The 17,602-nt window shown below is 36.6% G+C and overlaps 2 non-coding genes across 2 annotated transcripts; one reads left to right on the top strand and one right to left on the bottom strand.

Moving 5' to 3' along the window:
• Positions 1 to 2,724: 2,724 nt before the first annotated feature.
• On the top strand, positions 2,725 to 2,832 carry LOC148553200 (small nucleolar RNA R71). The gene has a single exon (XR_015892543.1). It is a non-coding gene; the product is annotated as a small nucleolar RNA R71 (small nucleolar RNA).
• Positions 2,833 to 16,917: 14,085 nt separating this feature from the next.
• LOC148553199 (small nucleolar RNA R71) lies at positions 16,918 to 17,025 on the bottom strand. Its single transcript, XR_015892734.1, has one exon. It is a non-coding gene; the product is annotated as a small nucleolar RNA R71 (small nucleolar RNA).
• Positions 17,026 to 17,602: the final 577 nt, after the last annotated feature.

Genomic DNA, 17,602 nt, shown 5'->3' with positions numbered 1-17,602 from the left:
AACTTCATAGAAGTGGTCTTGATGGACCTTTGAGATGAATCTCTCCATCTCCCATGACTCAGAGGTGGAAGCAATTGCCTTCCCTTTCCTCTTTCTAGAGGTTTCTCTGGTCTTAGGTGCCATAAATGGTTATGGAAAAACAAAAAGCTATGCTTTTACCACACCAAACTTAAAATGTTTGCTCGTCCCTGAGCAAAAGAAGAAAGAAAGAAGTAGAAGAAGAAGAGAAATAGAGGAGAGGGAGAGAGAGTAGGTTTCGGCCAAGTGGAAGAAGAGAGGGTTGTGTTGTGTGAAATAGAAGAAGGAATGAGGGGTTTATATAGAAGTGGGGAGGGGTTTAGGGTTCGGCCATTAGGGTTGGGTTTGGGAGGGAAAAGAATTTGAATTTTAGAGGTAGGTGGGGTTTATGGGGAAGAGAAGATGGATGTGAGTGGTGAGGGGGTGATGGGAAACAGTGATTGAGGTGATTGGTGAAGGGTATTTGGGGAAGAGGGTTATGAAAAGGTGTGAAGAGAAGAGAAGAAAAGGTAGGGATCCTGTGGGGTCCACAGATCCTGAGGGGATCCTGTGGGGTCCACAGATCCTGAGGGAATCCTGTGGGGTCCACAGATCAAGTGGGGTCAAGGACTTAACATTCCTGCTCCAATTAGGCGTGTAAAACGCCCTTGCTGTGCAATCCTGGTGTTTAACGCCAGACTGCTGCTTGTTTCTGGCGTTACACGCCCAAATGTAGCTTGTTTCTGGCGTTTAACGCCAGGCAGATGCTTGTTTCTGGCATTAAACGCCAGACATATGCTTGTTTCTGGCGTTTAACGCCAGACTGCTCTTCCTCCAGGGTGTGCTGTTTTTTATTCTATTTTTCATTTTATTCTTGATTTTTTAGTAGTTTTTGTGACTTCACATGATCATCAACCTAAAGAAAACATAAAATAACAATAAAAAAATAAATAAATATAATTAGATAACATTGGGTTGCCTCCCAACAAGCGCTTCTTTAATGTCAATAGCTTGACAGTGAGCTCTCATGGAGCCTCACAGATGTTCAGAGCAAGGTTGGAACCTCCCAACACCAAACTTAGAGTTTGAATGTGGGGGTTCAACACCAAACTTAGAGTTTGGTTGTGGCCTCCCAACACCAAACTTAGAGTTTGACTTTGGGGGCTTTGGTTGACTCTACAGTGAGAGAAGCTTTTCATGCTTCCTCTCCATGGTTACAGAAGGAGATCCTTGAGTTTTAAACACAAGGTTGTCCTCATTCAGTTGAAGGACTAACTCTCCTCTGTCTACATCAATAACAGCTCTTGCTATGGCTAGGAAAGGTCTTCCAAGGATGATGGATTCATCCTCATCCTTCCCAGTATCCAGGATTATGAAATCAGCAGGGATGTAAAGGCCTTCAACCTTTACTAGCACGTCCTCTACTTGTCCATAAGCCTATTTTCTGGAGTTGTTTGCCATCTCTAATGAGATTCTGGCAGCTTGCACCTCAAAGATTCCCAGTTTCTCCATTACAGAGAGTGGCATGAGGTTTATCCCTGATCCAAGGTCACATAGAGCCTTCTCAAAGGTCATGGTGCCTATGGTACAAGGTATTAAGAACTTTCCAGGATCCTGTTTCTTCTGAGGCAATCTCAGTTGATCCAGATTACTTAGTTCATTGATGAGCAAGGGCGGTTCATCTTCCCAAGTCTCATTACCAAATAATTTGGCATTCAGCTTTATGATTGCACCAAGGTACTTGGCAACTTGCTCTTCAGTAACATCTTCATTCTCTTCAGAAGAAGAATACTCATCAGAGCTCATGAATGGCATACGGAGGTTCAATGGAATCTCTATGGTCTCTAGATGAGTCTCAGATTCCTTTGGTTCCTCAGAGAGAAACTCCTTGTTGATCACTGGACGTCCCAGGAGGTCTTCCTCACTGGGATTCACATCCTCTCCCTCCCTTGTAGGTTCGGCAATGTTGGTTGATTCAATAACCTTGCACTCTCTTTTTGGATTCTCTTCTGTATTGCTTGGGAGAGTACTAGGAGGGGTTTCAGTGACCCTTTTACTCAGCTGGCCCACTTGTGCCTCCAGATTTCAAATGGAGGACCTTATTTCATTCATGAAACTTAAAGTGGCCTTAGATAGATCAGAGACTATATTTTCTAAGCTAGATAGATCCTGCTCAGGACTCTCTGTCTTTTGCTGAGTGGATGATGGAAAAGGCTTGCTATTGCTAAACCTGTTTCTTCCACCATTGTTAAAGCCTTGTTGAGGCTTTTGTTGATCCTTCCATGAGAAATTTGGATGATTTCTCCATGAGGGAGTATAGGTATTTCGATAGGGTTCACCCATGTAATTCACTTCTGCTATTGCAGGGTTCTCAGGATCATAAGCTTCTTCTTCAGAAGAGGCCTCTTTAGTACTGTTGGATGATTCCTTCAATCCATTCAGACTCTGAGAGATCATATTGACTTGCTGAGTTAATATTTTATTCTGAGCCAATATGGCATTCAGAGTATCAATTTCAAGAACTCCCTTCATCATAGGCGTCCCATTACTCACAGGATTCCTTTCAGAAGTGTACATAAACTGGTTATTTGCAACCATGTCAATGAGTTCTTGAGCTTCTGCAGGCATTTTCTTTAGGTGGATGGATCCACCTGCAGAATGGTCCAATGACATCTTTGATAACTCAGACAGACCATCATAGAATATATCCAGGATGGTCCATTCTGAAAGCATGTCAGAAGGACACTTTTTGGTCAGTTCCTTGTATCTCTCCCAAGCTTCATAGAGGGATTCTCCTTCTTTCTGTCTGAAGGTTTGAATATCCACTCTAAGCTTGATAAGCTTTTGAGGAGGAAAGAACTTGGCTAAGAAAGCCGTGACCAGCTTATCCCAAGAGTTCAGGTTGTCTTTAGGTTGAGAGTCCAACCATACTCTAGCTCTGTCTCTTACAGCAAACGGGAAAAGCATAAGCCTGTAGACCTCGGGATCAACCCCATTGGTCTTAACAGTATCACAGATCTGCAAGAATTCAGTTAAGAACTGAAAAGAATCTTCTGATGGAAGTCCATAAAACTTGCATTTCTGTTGCATCAGAGAAACTAATTGAGGTTTCAGCTCAAAGTTGTTTGCTCCAATGGCAGGGATTGAGATGCTTCTTCCATGTAAATTGGAATTTGGTGCAGTGAAGTCACCAAGAATCTTCCTTGCATTGTTATTATTTTCGGCCATGTCTCCTTCTTTTTCGAAAATTTCTGTCAGATTTTCTCTAGAGAGTTGTGCTTTAGCTTCCCTTAGCTTCCTCTTCAGAGTCCTTTCAGGTTCAGGATCGGCTTCAACAAGAATGTTCTTATCCTTGTTCCTACTCATATGAAAAAGAAGAGAACACAAAAAAAATATGAAATCCTCTATGTCACAGTATAGAGATTCCTTATGCAAGTATAAGAAGAGAAGAATGTAAGAAGGAGAAGAGGAAAAATTCGAACACAAAGAGAGGGAGAGGGTTCGAATTTTTAAGAAAAAGAGAAGTGTTAGTAGATAAATAAATAATTAGAAGGAGGTGAGAGAGAAGAATTTTCAAAAATTAATTAAATTAGAATAAAAATATTTAAAATTAAATTAAATTAGATTTTTAAAACAATTAATTAATTAAAAAAGAATTTTTTTTCGAAAAAGAGGGAAGGAATTTTTGAAAATTAGAGAGAGAATTAGTTAGGTAGTTTTGAAAAAGATATGATTGAAACAAAGAGATAGGATTAATTGAAAAAGATTTGAAAATTAAATTTGAAAAGATAAGAAGTTAGAAAAGATTTTGAAATTGATTTTGAAAAAGATGTGATTGAAATTTATTTTGAAAAAAATTTGAAAAAAAAATTTAAAAAAGATTTGATTTTGAAAATTAAAGTTGATTACTTGACTAACAAGAAACAAAAAGATTTTATTTTAAAATTTAAAGATTGAACCTTTCTTATTAGGCAAGTAACAACTTAATATTTTTGAATCAATCACATTAATTGTTAGCATTGAATTCGAAAATATGGAATAAAAATAAGAAAAAGATTTTGAAAATTAATTTGAAATTTTTGAAAATATGAAAGAAAAATTGAAAAAGATTTGATTTTTGAAAAAGAATTGAAAAAGATAGAATTTTTAAATTGAAAATTTGATTTGACTCATAAGAAACAACTAAATTTTAAAGAGTTTTGAAAAAGTCAACTCAAATTTTCGAAAATTTATGAGTGAAAAAGGGAAAGATATTTTTTTGATTTTTGAATTTTAATAAAGAAAGAGAAAAACATCAAAAAGACTCAATGCATGAGAATTTTGGATCAAAACATGTGATGCATGCAAGAACACTATGAATGTCAAGATGAACACCAAGAACACTTTGAATGTCAAGATGAACACTAAGAACTTATTTTTGAAAAATTTTCAAGAAAAGAAAATATGCAGGACACCAAACTTAAAAATTTTTATTCTTTAGACATTAATGTTTCAAGAATGCATATGAAAAACAAGAAAAGACACAAAACAAGAAAATATGAAGATCAAACAAGAAGACTGGCCAAGAACAACTTGAAGATCATGAAGAATGCAATGCATGAAATTTTCAAAAATAATTTTTTTTTTTAGAAAATCAAAAAGATGCAATTGACACTAAACTTAAAACTTGACTCTAGACTCAAACAAGAAACACAAAAATATTTTTGATTTTATGATTTTGTTATTATTTTTTTTTTGGTTTTTTCGAAAATTATTTTGGGAAAAATGAAAAAGAAGAAGTATTTTTTTTTTTGAAAAGTTTTCGAAAATAAAAAGAATAAAAGCAAAGACTTAAAATTAAAATAAAATTACGTAATCTGAGCAACAAGATGAACCGTCAGTTATCCAAACTCGAACAATCCCCGGCAACGGCGCCAAAAACTTGGTACGTAGAAATCGTGACGGTTTCATTCCTTGGTAACGGCGCTAAAAACTCAATACGCACATTTATAATATTAATTCTTTGTCACAACTTCGCACAACTAACCAGCAAGTGCACTGGGTCGTCCAAGTAATAAACCTTACGTGAGTAAGGGTCGATCCCACGGAGATTGTCAGCTTGAAGCAAGCTATGGTCACCTTGTAAATCTCAGTCAGGCAGATTCAAATGGATATAGAGTTTTAATAATTAAAAGATAAATAAAACATAAACTAGGATAGAGATACTTATGTAATTCATTAGTGAGAATTTCAGATAAGCGTATAGAGATGCTTTCGTTCCTCTGAACCTCTGCTTTCCTGCTGTCTTCATCCAACCATTCCTACTCCTTTCCATGGCAAGCTGTATGTTGGGCATCACCGTTGTCAATGGCTACTTCCCGTCCCCTCAGTAAAAATGGTCCAAGATGCTCTGTCACAGCATGGCTATTCATCTGTCGGTTCTCGATCATACTGGAATAGGATCCATTGATCCTTTTGCGTCTGTCACTACGCCCAGCACTCGCGAGTTTGAAGCTCGTCACAGTCATCCCTTCCCAGATCCTACTCGAAATACCACAGACAAGGTTTAGACTTTTCGGATCTCAGGAATGGCCATCCATGGGTTCTAACTTATACCACGAAGATTCTAATATCTCGGACTCGGTCCCCTGTATTAGATATCCAAGAGATACCCATTCAATCTAAGGTAGAACGGAGGTGGTTGTCAGGCACGTGTTCATAAGTTGGGAATGATGATGATTGTCACGATCATCACATTCACATTGAAGTGCGAAGGAATATCTTAGAAGAGGAATAAGTTTGTATTGAATAGAAAAACAGTAGTACTTTGCATTAATCCATGTGGAACAGCAGAGCTCCACACCTTAATCTATGGTGTGTAGAAACTCTACCGTTGAAAATACATAAGTGATGAAGGTCCAGGCATGACCGAGAGGCCAGCCCCCAAACGTGATCTAAAGATGAAACTAAAGATTGTAAATACAATAGTAAAAAGTCCTATTTATACTAAACTAGTTACTAGAGTTTACAGAGATAAGTAAATGATGCAGAAATCCACTTCCGGGGCCCACTTGGTGTGTGCTTGGGCTGAGCATTGACCTTTACACGTGTAGAGGCTTCTCTTGGAGTTGAACGCTAGTTTGTAACCTGTTTCTGGCGTTTAACTCCACTTTGCAACCTGTTTCTGGCGTTTAACTCCAGAATGCAGCATGGAACTGGCGTTGAACGCCAGTTTGTGTCATCTAAACTCGGGCAAAGTATAGACTATTATATATTTCTAGAAAGTCCTGGATGTCTACTTTCCAACGCAATTGAGATCGTGCCATTTGGAGTTCTGTAGCTCCAGAAAATCCACTTTGAGTGCAGGGAGGTCAAATTCCAACAGCATCTGCAGTCCTTCTTCAACCTCTAAATCTGATTTTTGCTCAAGTCCCTCAATTTCAACCAGAAATTACCTGAAATCACAGAAAAATACACAAACTCATAGTAAAGTCCAGAAATGTGATTTTTATTTAAAAACTAATAAAAATATACTAAAAACTAACTAAATTATACTGAGAACTTGTAAAAATAATGCCAAAAAGCGTATAAATTATCCGCTCATCAATTATGCAGCATTTATTTCATGAGCCATGCATTAAATCAACAAATACCACCACTAACTTTCATTCTAACTTATGCAACATTGGATATTTACTTCCTAATTCAAACATTTCTCTTTTATTCAAGTATATGGGAAACAAAACAAAACTCAAGCTAAGTAATGGGCAACAAGCATTATGCAGATCAACATTCTTGACAAACAATTCTACTTGCAACCAACTGAACACTTTAGTAAGACATACAAGAATTCCCAATTTAAAGTACTTCTTCAACAACAAAGATTAAGTGTAGACACAACCTTTCGGGTTGCAGCTTTTCATTCTTCCTCCTGTTGTATCCTTTTTGAGTCATAATGCAGACTGTCTCCAAATGTTGGCTTCTTTCCTGCATAATTCTCAAAAGTGGCTTGCTTCTCAAGCCCTTAAGTAGATGGTTAATATGCATAAATTTAAGGTGGCTTTCAAACTTATTTTGGTGTGGGAACACCAAACTTAATTCCTTGCCAACGCCTCTGATGCAACAGGTTAACCATATGTGAAATCCTTTTATCTTTGCTAAAGGCAATAAAAACTGGAAAAACTAAAAAGTAAACAATTGGTTAATCGGTTCATCTGATTGCTCGGAGCTAGCAGCCATGTATGCAGAAGGTGAGAATGTGCTTTTAAATGAGATTTTGGTAGAACACCAAACTTAGAATCCTTCATTCTCCCTTAATTTATTTTGGTGTGCAACACCAAACTTAGCTCCTTGCAATATAGATAAGTCTAATTAACCCTTTTATTGAAATAGCTATGAAGAGTGAACTACCTCAGGTTGGGTTGCCTCCCAACAAGCGCTTCTTTATTGTCACTAGCTTGACATCTCATCCTTTGATCATGGGGGTTGAAAATCATAGTGCCTCAGCTTTTCTCCTCTTACTGTGAACTTCCTTCCGGTCTCCTCTTTGATGATCTCTAGGTGTTCAAGTGAAAGGATCCGGTTCACAGTATAGCACTCAGATAATTGTGGAAACACCTTCATTGGTTGGGTGTTTAACATCACTTTATCCCCTGGTGAGAAGCCTTCAGTGCGGATATTTTTGTTTCTCCACCCTTTTGGCCTTTTCTTCTTTTCTTTCTCAGAAAATAATTCATGCCTTGGTGGCTCTTTATCTGGGGTGTTGAATTTCTCATCTGGGGGTTTTGGATCTAGTTCCTCCTTGATTTCTTTGGTCTGTTGCACCATTTCTACTTCTTTCAAGCATGGATTTAGAAGTCTTGTAGTTAACTCATTGACTGCCTCTTTCAGGCTTTGATCTCTGGCCTTATCCTTCATAAAATCTTCTTCCTGAATGGGCTCATGCAAGGTTTTAAAAACATGGAATGCTAGGTGCTCATCATGCACTCTCAGCAACAATTCCCCTTTTTCAACATCTATCAATGCTCTGCCCATAGCTAGGAAAGGCCTCCCCAGGATGATGGGAGTGTTAGGGTCCTCTTCTATATCTGAGATAACAAAGTCAGCAGGGAGAAAGAATTTTCCCACTTTTATCAACACATTCTCCACAACTCCCAGTGCTTGCTTAATGGATTTGTTAGCCATTTGGAGAACTATTCGTGTGGACTTCAGCTCAGAAATTTGAAGTTTCCTCATTAGAGACAAAGCATCAAGTTTATGCTTACACTGAGGTCACAGAATGACTTCTCAATTGTTATGTTTCCTATGGTGCAAGGTATGTAAAAACTCCCAGGATCATCTTTCTTCTCTGGTAACTCTCTTTGGAGGATAGCACTACATTCCTTTGTCATCTCAACAATCTGTCCTTCCTTCAGGGATCTTTTCTTTGTGAGTACTTCTTTCATAAATTTGGCATATAATGGCATCTGTTCAAGTGCTTCTAAGAAAGGAATATTGATGCTGAGAGTCTTGAATATATCCAGGAATTTTGAGTATTGCTTATCCTCGTTTTCTCTCTGAAACCTTTGAGGGTATGGAAGTTTGGGGACATATGACTTCACCCCTTCCTTCTTCTCTTGTAGCTGTGACTCAAGGATGTTTTTGTCTCTCTTTGAGCTTTTTGCATTCTTGGTCTTTCTATCCTCTTCAATTTTCTCTTCTGTGTCTTCTTGTGGAACTTCTCTATTGTGTTCTTCTTGATTGATGGCTTCCTTCTCCCTAGTCTCCTCACTTTCCACTATGATTGCTTTGCACTCCTCCCACTTTTTAGCTTTTCCTTTGTCTCTTTCAGTGACATTGGGGAAGGTAATTGCTCTCTTCTCATCCATTTCTAAAATTTGCTTAGCCATTTGTTCCATATGCCTCTCAAGATTTCTGATTGAAGCTTCTTGGTTTTTGCTTGCTATCTCTTGATTTTTCATGAGTTTTTCCATCATCATCTCCAGACTAGAGATTCTTTGGGAGTCTGGATTTGGTTGTGGTTGTGTAAAATGAAATGGTTGTTGTTGGAAATTGTTTGAACCATTTGTGAGGGTATTTTGTGGGTGGAATGTAGATGTGGACAAGTTATTCTGGTGGTTTTGTGAATTTTTGAATTGGTTAGTATTATTGGATGAATGGTTATGGTTGTTTGTGTTGCTGAGGCTGCTAGAGTTGAAGTCCCTTTGTCCTTGATTCTGATGCTCACGCCACCTTGAATTAGAATGAGTCTTCTAGGGTGTCTTGTGTGCATCACCACGAAAATTGTGTTGAAATGAACTTGAAGTGTTATTCATGCATTGCACCTGCTCAGGGCTTTGTTGCTCATAATTGAATGTCCCAAAACTTTCTTGGATTGCTTCCACCCATGTGAGGTTTGAGATTGGCTTTGTGTATTTACTGCAGCTATTTGCAGTCCATCAATTTTCTTAGCCATCTGCTCAAATTGTTGCTAAATTTGTTGATGCATCACTTTGAAGATGGTATCCACACCTTCCAGCTCCAATACACCCCTTCTCTGGGCTGGTTGGCGTTGTCTTTGATGAGCATAGAAATATTGATTATTTGCCACTGTGTCTATGAGGTTTTGGGCTTCTTCAGCTGTCTTCATAAGTTACAATGAACCTCCTGCTGAATAATCTAAAGCTTCTTGAGCTCTCTGTGTCAATCCTTCATAGAAGTTTTGGAGTCTATCCCATTCACTAAACATTTCTGGTGGGCACTTCCTAATTAAACCTTTGTATCTCTCCCAGGTATCATACAATGACTCTCCATCCAATTGAATGAATGTTTGCACTTCTATTTTCAGCTTGATGATCCTTTGGGGAGGATAGAACTTGGCTAGGAACTTGTTCACTAGATCCTCCCAATTGTTGATGCCTTCTCTTGGAAATGCCTCCAACCATTGGGTAGCTGTGTCTCTCAGGGAAAATGGAAATATCAGCAGCTTGTAAGTGTCGGGATGCACACCATTGATCTTTACTGTGTCACATATCCTTAGAAAGGTGGATAAGTGCTAATTTGGATCTTCCAAGGGGCCTCCTCCATAAGAACAGTTATTCTGCACCAAGGTGATGAGTTGAGGTTTCAATTCGAAGTTGTTTGCATTGACATTTGGGGTAAGGATGCTACTCCCACAATGCCTAGGATTAGAAAACGTGTAAAAAGCCAAGACTCTCTTTTGAGGCTGACCATTGTTGTTGGCCACTCCCACTGGTGGATTTGTTGGATTTTCCTCCATTTCTTGGTTCTCCTCTCAACCTCCAAAGTGTTTCAAGATCAAAAGGTGTGGATTCATTGTTTCTTCCTCCTGACACAAACACAGAACTAGAAACCAAAATTAAACACTCTATTGCTAGAGTGAAGTTAGTGTTAGCTTAAGTAAAAATTCAAACAGTTAGTATGCTTAGTAAAAAGAAAAAGAAAAAAAGTGCTTAATCTAGACCACCACCTTACTTAATCATTGTCAATCTAATCAATCCCCGGCAACGGCGTCAAAAACTTGATGTGTGGAAAACGATCCAACACAAAACTCACCGGAAAGTGGACCGGGTCGCATCAAGTAATAATAACTCACGTGAGTGAGGTCGATCCCACAGGGATTGAAGGATTGAGCAATTTTAGTTTAGTGGTTGATTTAGTCAAGCAAACAAGAGTTGATTTAAGTGATTTGTAATTGACGGAAGCTAAATTGCATGAATTGTAAAGGGAGTGAGAGAATTACAGTAAATTAAAGAGAACAGAAAGTAAAAGTGCTGAATCTTAAAGTGCAAGTAATGTAAATTGCAGAAACTTAAATTTCAAGAGATGTAAATAGCTGAATCTTAAAGTGCAAAAAATGTAAATGGCTTGAATCATAAAAGGATTTGGGAATTGGGATTGCAGAAATTAAACAAGAGAAAATAAATTTTAACAAACAGAAGAGTAGAAGAAGAATTGAATTGAGATAGATTTCAAACAGAAAAGTGAATCAGCTTCAAGAAGCATTTAGCAGATGAACTAAAAGGAAAATGCAAGATCTCAGGAGTCAAGAGACTAGAAAACCAAGTCTAGATCTCACTGCCTTCCTTGATCCAATTCAAAGAGTAATTGCAAACAAATTAAAGTTCAAAACAGTAAAGAAACTTAGAATTCAAATCACTAAATTCTGAATTATGCAGAGAAAGGAACAAGAAGATCTCAAGGTGAGATTGAGATAGAATTTCCTCAATTCTCCACACTTAAGACTCAAGCAAGCTTTGCAAAAAAGAAAACAAGAAAACCCAGAGAGGAAGAGAGCTCAATTCTCCTCCCAATTCTCCAAGATCCAAAATCAAAGTAAAAAATCTCAAAATTACAAGTGAAAATTCTAAAAAAGAAAAAGGGTATTTTCTAAATCAAACTAACACCTAATTATACACTTCCTAATTTGGATCTAAGAATTTGGGTGGGCTCTAAAATTTGGTGAAGAAATGAATTAATTTGGATTTTTGATGAATTTTGGCCCATGGTGCACCTCCCAGGGGAAAGCTCGGCTCTTGGCAAGAGCTTTGGCCAAGATTAGTACTTTAGTCCTTTCTAACTCTTTATTCATTATTTTTGTGCTTCATTATCATTGAGTTAAGATGGGACCAAATGCGCTAATGCTTATCACTAATCTTGTTTGTGTCAATTCTTGTTTGAACTTGATGCTTCCAAGTATTCTTTTCATTTACTTAAACTTTGACTTTCCTCTTGCATCTAGTGTCAATTGATATACCATGCGCTTATGTTGTTTTCTCACTTGCATGTTGTAGCTACCATGTAGTTGAGAACCTCATTATTATTTGGCATTAGCCCACCTATATCTTATTTGTTTTCATATCCTTGTTTGTGGGTTATTCTTCTTCTTTTTTCTCTTCTTCTTTCAGGATGGCCACCGAGGAGGGATAAGGAAAAATTAAACTTCTGAATGGGACAACAAACAAGTTACGCTGCACAATCTTTTAAAGAAAGTTCATCAGTTGTAGCAACCCTCGTCCACTTGTACATATTTTACCACTACTTGGTTGAAGTAATAATTTCTATTTCAAGAAACTGTCTTAATTTGAATTAAAATTTTTGTTAAACTTGTTTGAAGAAATTTATTTTGGAACATGGTTTAGAGCTCGAACACACAGCCTTGTGAGATTTTGAGCCTAATTGATTGGTTGCATCTTATCAACCAATGTTTTATTTTGGTGTGTGTTGTTCTCTCTAAAATTGTGATCTTTGTCTTACTTGATTCTCTATTTCCATTGTTTAATGTATGCATGCACTTACATAATTGAGGCCTTTGTTTCACTGAGCTTACATACCCATATGGCCTTACCTTTTCATTATCCTTTGCAAATCAATGTTGAGCCTATTTTACCCCATTTGTTCTTTACTTTAGCACATCATTCACCCTAAGCGGAAAACAATAATGTCCTTAATTTGAATCCTTGGTTAGTTTAGACTAGTGAGAGTGTTCATGATTTAAGTGTGGGGAAATTGGGTTTGGAAACATTTAGTTTGGGAATTAGGTGTTGTATATTTTTGGTGAATTTGTGAAAAAGATAGTTAAGCACATATTCTTGCATTCAATACCTTAATCATATGCATTGAGAAAAACAAAAGAAAAAAAAAAGAGAAAAAGTAAAAAAAAGAGCAAATAATAAAAAGGGGACAAAATGCCCCAAAGTAAATGGTGATAGTAATGCATATGTACTATACTCAAAATCGAATGCATGAATATGTGGTAAACATAGCTAATGGGTAGTTAGATTTTATATTCTGATTACATGAATTGTCTTAAGTTAGGTGGGATGTTTAGGTTAATCAAAGATTCAAATTTTAGTCCACTTAACCAAATACAATCCTATCTTGACCCTTGATGAGCGGATAATTTATACGCTTTTTGGCATTGTTTTTAGTATGTTTTTAGTAGAACCTGGTTACTTTTAGGGATGTTTTCATTAGTTTTTATGTTAAATTCACATTTCTGGACTTTACTATGAGTTTGTGTGTTTTTCTTTTATTTCTGGTATTTTCTGGCGGAAATTGAGGGACTTGAGCAAAAATCAGATTCAGAGGTTGAAGAAGGACTGCTGATGCTGTTGGATTCTGACCTCCCTGCACTCAAAATGGATTTTCTGGAGCTACAGAACTCAAAATGGTGCGCTTCCAATTGCGTTGGAAAGTAGACATCCAGGGCTTTCCAGTAATATATAATAGTCCATACTTTGCCCAAGTTTAGACGATGCAAACTGGCGTTCAACGCCAGCTCTCTGCCCAATTCTGGCGTCCAGCGCCAGAAACAAGTTGCAAAGTGGAGTTCAACGCCCAAACTGGCACAAAAGCTGGCGTTCAACTCCAAGAATGACCTCTCCACGTGTAGACTTCAAGCTCAGTCCAAGCACACACCAAGTGGGCCCCGGAAGTGGATTTATGCATCAATTACTTACTTCTGTAAACCCTAGTAGCTAGTTTATTATAAATAGGACCTTTTACTATTGTATTAGACATCTTTGGATCATCCTGGATTGTATTTTTGATCCTGTGATCTCGTTTTGGGGGCTGGCCATTCGGCCATGCCTGGACCTTCATTACTTATGTATTTTCAACGGTAGAGTTTCTGCACTCCATAGATTAAGGTGTGGAGCTCTGCTGTTCCTCAAAGATTAATGCAAAGTAATATTGTTTTCTATTCAATTCATCTTATTTCACTTCTAAAATATTCATTCGCACTCCAACCTGAATGTGATGAACGTGACAATCATCATCATTCCCTATGAACGCGTGCCTGACAACCACTTCCGTTCTACATTAGATTGAATGAGTATCTCTTAGATCTCTTAATCAGAATCTTCGTGGTATAAGCTAGATTGATGGCGGCATTCATGAGAGTCTGGAAAGTCTAAACCTTGTCCGTGGTATTCCGAGTAGGATTCTGGGATTGAATGACTGTGACGAGCTTCAAACTTGCGATTGCTGGGCGTAGTGACAGACGCAAAAGGAGGGTGAATCCTATTCCAGCATGATCGGGAACCTCAGATGATTAGCCGTGCTGTGACAGAGCATTTGGACCATTTTCACAAGAGGAGGGGATGTAGCCACTGACAACGGTGATGCCCTTGCATAAAGCCAGCCATGGAAAGGAGTAAGACTGATTGGATGAAGACAGTAGGAAAGCAGAGATTCAGAGGAACGAAAGCATCTCTACACGCTTATCTGAAATTCTCACCAATGAATTACATAAGTGTTTCTATCCTTAGTTTATTATTTATTTTCGAAAACTCCATAACTATTTTATATCTGCCTAACTGAGATTTACAAGATGACCATAGCTTGCTTCATACCAACAATCTCTGTGGGATTCGACCCTTACTCACTTAAGGTATTACTTGGACGACCCAGTGCACTTGCTGGTTAGTTGTATCGAGGTTGTGACAAATTATGAATTGAGATTAGAGCACCAAGTTTTTGGAGCCATTACCAGAGATCACAATTTCGTGCACCAAGTTTTTGGCGCTGTTACCGGGGATTGTTCGAGTTTGGACAACTGACGGTTCATCTTGTTGCTTAGATTAGGTAATTTTCTTTTTGTTTTATTTTCAAAATGTTTTCAAAAACCTTTCAAAAATTTCTCATCTGTTTTCGAAAAAAATTTTAAAATAAATGTTTTCAAAAATATATTTTTCTTCAGAATTTTTAAGAATGAATTCTAGTGTTTCATGATGATTTGTTAAATCCTGGCTGGCTGTAAGCCATGTCTAATTTTTTGGACTGGGGTTTCAACTTACCATCACAAATGAAGAGATTCTCACAGACTTAGTTGCTCTATACATGAAAAGTATCAATACATACTAAAGCTTGGTTGGCTATTAAGCCATGCCTGACCCTTTGATTGGAGCTTTAGACTAAAGAGCATAAGATTCCTGGAATTCATATTAAAAATTTTGGAATCCTTATTTTTATTTTTCATAATAATTTTCGAAAAAATAAAAAAAATTTCATAAAATCATAAAAATCAAAAATATTTTTTGTGTTTCTTGTTTGAGTCTTGAGTCATGCTATAAGTTTGGTGTCAATTGCATGTGCATCTTGCATTTTTCGAAAAAAAAAAATCATGCATTCATAGTGTTCTTCATGATCTTCAAGTTGTTCTTGGTAAGTCTTCTTGTTTGATCTTTGCATTTGCATGTTTTGTGTCTTTTCTTGTTTTTCATATGCATTCTTGAATTCTTAGTGCCTAAGCATTAAAGATTTCTAAGTTTGGTGTCTTGCATATTTTCTTTGCATTAAAAATTTTTTAAAAATATGTTCTTGATGTTCATCATGATCTTCATAGTGTTCTTGGTGTTCATCTTGACATTCATAGCATTCTTGCATGCATCACATGTTTTGATCTAAAATTCTCATGCATTGCATCATTTTCATGTTTCTCTCTCTCATCATTAAAAATTCAAAAATAAAAAAAATATCTTTCCCTTTTTCTCTCTTAAAATTTCGAAAATTAGATTTGACTTTTTCAAAATTTTTTAAAAAAATATAGTTGTTTTTATGAGTCAAATCAAATTTTCAATTTAAAAATCTTATCTTTTTCAAAATCTTTTTCAAAAATCAAATCTTTTTTTTTCAAATTTTTTTTAGTTATTTTCGAAAATTTCAAAAATATTTTTCAAAAATCTTTTTCTTAATTTTACATCATATTTTCGAAAATAACAATAACAATTAATGTTTTGATTCAAAAATTTCAAGTTTGTTACTTACTTGTTAAGAAAGATTCAAACTTTAAGTTCTAGAATCATATCTTGTGATTTCTTGTGAATCAAGTCATTAATTGTGATTTTAAAAATCAAATCTTTTTCAAAACTAATCTCAATCATAGCTTTTCAAAAATATCTTCCTTATCTTATCTTTTTCAAAACATGATTTTAAAATATCTTTTCTAACTTCCTATCTTCTTATCTTTTCAAAATTTGTTTTAACTGACTAACTAACTTTTTGTTTGTTTCTTATCTTTTTCAAAACTACTTAACTAACTCTCTCTCTCTAATTTTCGAAAATATCTTCCCTCTTTTTCAAAATTTCTTTTTAATTAAATAATTATTTTTATTTTTGATTTTAATTTTCGAAAATTACTAACCTTTTTAAAAAAAAAAACTATTTTCGAAAATTACTAACTCTTTTTCAAAAATTATTTTCGAAAATCCTCTCCCTCTCTCATCTTATTCTATTTATCTATTCATCTACTAACATCTCTTCCTCACATCACTCACCAAATTCGAACCCCCTCTTCTATCTGTGTTCGAATTTTTTCTTCTTTTCTTCTTCTACTAACAATAAGGAACCTCTTTACTGTGACATAGAGGATTCCTCTTCTTTTCTTTTTCTCTTCTCTTTCTTATGAGCAGGGACAAAGAAAAAGACATTCTTGTTGAAGCTGATCCAGAACCTGAAAGGACTCTGAAGAGAAAACTAAGAGAAGCTAAATTACAACAATCCAGAGACAACCTTATTGAAAATTTCGAACAAGTAAGGGAGATGGCAGCCGAATCCAACAACAATAATGCAAGGAGAATGCTTGGTGACATTACTGCACCTAATTCTAATTTACATGGAAGAAACATCTCCATTCCTACCATTGGAGCAAACAATTTTGAGCTGAAACCTCAGCTAGTTTCTCTGATGCAGCAGAACTGCAAGTTTCATGGACTTTCATCTGAAGATCCTTTTCAGTTTTTAACTGAATTCTTACAGATCTGTGATACTGTTAAGACTAATGGAGTAGATCCTGAAGTCTACAGGCTCATGCTTTTCCCTTTTGCTGTAAGAGACAAAGCTAGAATATGGTTGGACTCTCAACCCAAAGACAGCCTGAACTCTTGGGATAAGCTAGTCACGGCTTTCTTAGCCAAGTTCTTTCCTCCTCAAAAGCTGAGCAAGCTTAGAGTGGATATTCAAACCTTCAAACAAAAAGATGGTGAATCCCTCTATGAAGCTTGGGAAAGATACAAACAGTTGACCAAAAAGTGTCCTTCTGACATGCTTTCAGAATGGACCATCCTGGATATATTCTATGATGGTTTATCTGAGCTATCAAAGATGTCATTGGATACTTCTGCAGGTGGATCCATTCACCTAAAGAAAATGCCTGCAGAAGCTCAAGAACTCATTGACATGGTTGCTAATAACCAGTTCATGTACACTTCTGAGAGGAATCCTGTGAGTAATGGGACGCCTATAAAGAAGGGAGTTTTTGAAATTGATACTCTGAATGCCATACTAGCTCAGAATAAAATATTGACTCAGCAAGTCAATATGATTTCTCAGAGTTTGACTGGAATGCAAGCTGCATCCAACAGTACTCAAGAGGCTTCTTATGAAGAAGAAGCTTATGATCCTGAGAACCCTGCAATAGCAGAGGTAAATTACATGGGTGAACCATATGGAAACACCTATAATCCATCATGGAGAAATCATCTAAATCTCTCATGGAAGGATCAACAAAAGCCTCAACAAGGCTTTAATAATGGTGGAAGATACAGGTTTAACAATAGTAAACCTTTTCCATCATCCACTCAGCAACTGACAGAGAACTCTGAACAAAATACTTCTAATTTAGCAA

Source organism: Arachis ipaensis, chromosome B7 (genome assembly GCF_059453495.1).
Source record: "Arachis ipaensis isolate K30076 ecotype BB chromosome B7, ASM5945349v1, whole genome shotgun sequence".
NCBI lineage: Eukaryota > Viridiplantae > Streptophyta > Magnoliopsida > Fabales > Fabaceae > Arachis > Arachis ipaensis.
Note: the sequence above shows the minus strand (reverse complement) of the source record. Positions and strands in the feature narration are given on the sequence as shown.